The sequence below is a fragment of the Echinops telfairi genome, unplaced genomic scaffold (assembly GCF_000313985.2).
Source record: "Echinops telfairi isolate 266 unplaced genomic scaffold, ASM31398v2 ScPeMD7_23;HRSCAF=83, whole genome shotgun sequence".
Taxonomy (NCBI): Eukaryota; Metazoa; Chordata; class Mammalia; order Afrosoricida; family Tenrecidae; genus Echinops; species Echinops telfairi.
In genome coordinates this window covers 77,808,964-77,811,614 of record NW_022103920.1, presented here as the reverse complement: position 1 = coordinate 77,811,614, position 2,651 = coordinate 77,808,964, and positions in this window count along the sequence as shown.

Genomic DNA, 2,651 nt, shown 5'->3' with positions numbered 1-2,651 from the left:
CATACAATTCATCACAATACATAGATCAATTGTGTAAAGCACATCTATACATTTGTTGCCCTCATCATTCCCAAAATTCTCTTGCCTCTTGGGTTCCCGGAATCCGCTCATTTAGAAGGTAACCACTAGCCAAGTAAAATCCAGCTAATTCCCAATATCTCAATTATCTTCTCTAGTCTTACTGATGAAATGGCACTATCGCAGCAATATCGAGGATGAAAGGGCATCACCACCTCCAAATCCATTCTCTGGATGTGAGACAAATCCCCGAGTGAGATAAGCTACCAGAGGACTAGCACTCTGCCCAGAAACATCTGGTAAGAAGGAAGTATTGGTACCTGTTGCAGACTGTCTCCTTAGCAGCAATTAATACCCAACATAGGCAGAGCCCATAACAGGGGCCTACAATAGCTTCTGTTATTTAATCCTGACACACGTATGAAATAGATATTTTATATTCCCATTTTAGAGATGGGGAAACTGAGCATTGTTACTGTGCCCAAAATGGCAGGGAATAAGAGCCCAAATTCAAATGCTCACACTCCTGAAATTATGCATACTTCTTTAATCTTTCACTTAAGGGCATGTTCCCATGTGGTCACCCTACCCCCACTGGGCCATTCTAACCATCAGGATTTCACCAGGAAAGTAGGTAGGCTGGAGCAACACAAACAAGCTAATAGAGAGTGGTTATGGAACTATTATGGAAATCCCACAGTCCTCTGGCTTATAGACATACTGGAAATGTGGGGTCGGCAGCACTGTGGGATACATTAGGATAGGGTATGGAATCTGTAATCTTGTTTCTCTGGTACATCCATGAGCTCAAAACAAACTCAAATTCACTGCCATCCAGTCAATTCTGACTCATAGGAAACTTATAGAACAGGATAGAACGGCCCTTGTGGGTTCCTGAGACTGTAATTCTCTATGGGTGTAGCAAGCCTCATCTTTCACGGAGCACATGGGGTTTCCAACTGCTGACCATGCAGTTAGCAGCCCAATTCAGGGTTAGGCCCCTAATAATTAATCCCAATTAATGACTCATTTCTCATTTTAAAATTATTATCCAAAGTCAATAAGGCAAATGCCCTAGCACTGGATGCCCATTCAATAAAATTAGAATAGTGTCTCATGTGGTTGAAGAGTAGAGGGTCGGTGGTGGGCCACAGGGGTATTGCTACCAGACAGTTGTAAAATAAGACAAAATCGTTGTCTTTTTCAGTGAGGAAAAAAAATTTTTAAGGAACAGCCAATGCAATCCATCTGTCAGGCTCTCCTCTCAGAGCCAAGAGAGCAGGTCCCTTTGCTCCTAGAAAATATGTGGTAGATCAGCCCCTAATAAAATGATTAATATCTATATATGCAAATATACTTGACACATTGGAGGAATGTATGGGTTGTGATGAGATGTTAGCGCCCCCAATAAAAGTATTAAAAAAAGAAAATATGTGGTAGACCAACCTCAAGTGAGCCTTGTTCATGCTTACATTGTGTCTTTTATTATAGGGCAATACATACTTGAGCGTAGCTTTGCTCCTGGACTGTGACCTATTCAATGACAATGACTCTAGCTATTAAACCGATGTAGGCCCAGCTCTGAATAGTCCATTTAGCAAATGGTGAGTATCCAGTAGTTAAGTGAATGACTGGAGGAATAAATAGATGAATGAATAAATAGATGGGCGCGGGGTGGGGGTGGGGGTGGGGGGGACCTTAGTAACTATGCAGCAATTTAAGAGTAGTCTTACAATCATTTAGGGCTCAAAATGTTATCTACTTGGGGCAGGCAGTTATGATTATATATAATCTGCTACAACAGCCTTTCAAAGAAGCAAATACTATATATACTATACTATAGGATATATACTATACTATATATACTATACAAATACTATATATCTTAAAATGAATGGTACAAACTCTCCACGCCTCAGTTTTTCCATCTGCCAAATGAGGCTAATTACAAATGAACTACACTTCATCAAATACATACAAGTTTAATCAGATTGTACTCCTTTACAAGGAGGCTTCAAAGAATTCATGGAAAAAATCTAATACCTTTAAATTCCATTTCCCATAAAGTATTTGAAGCCCCTTAGTATGTACATGCATATGTTTGTATGTGTATCTGTACACCCGTCTCACTTTTGAACATGGTGCAGTTCCAAAGGCCAGGTTAGTATGTGAAAATTGACATTATGCAAAATACAAAAACAACTCTGGTAATAATTTATTTTGTAAGTATTAATACCAGACTGTTTCCAAGGAGTCAGAGATTGAAAATGCCCCAAATGTCCAACTCGCCAAGATACTACTTCGCTCCACTTTCCCTACTCATCCCTTGAGTATATTCGTTCACATCCCTGGGCTCTGTGATCTGCTGCTACATCCCACCGAAACTCGCCGACCTTTAAGGCGAGGTCTCATGGTCATGGAATGGTGAGTGCTGTTCAGTCCAAAATCTAAGGATCAGGAAGACAGAAACCAAATACAGGCTCCAGAGCCGGAAGCCAAAAATATCTAAAATCTGTGGCGGGTCTTCCTGCTTCTACCAAAGCTCCATCAGGAAAATACAGGTCTGGCTTTCCAGGCGAGGCAATGAATGTGTGGCATTTCACAGTGCACCACTATACAGCCAAGGAAAACCG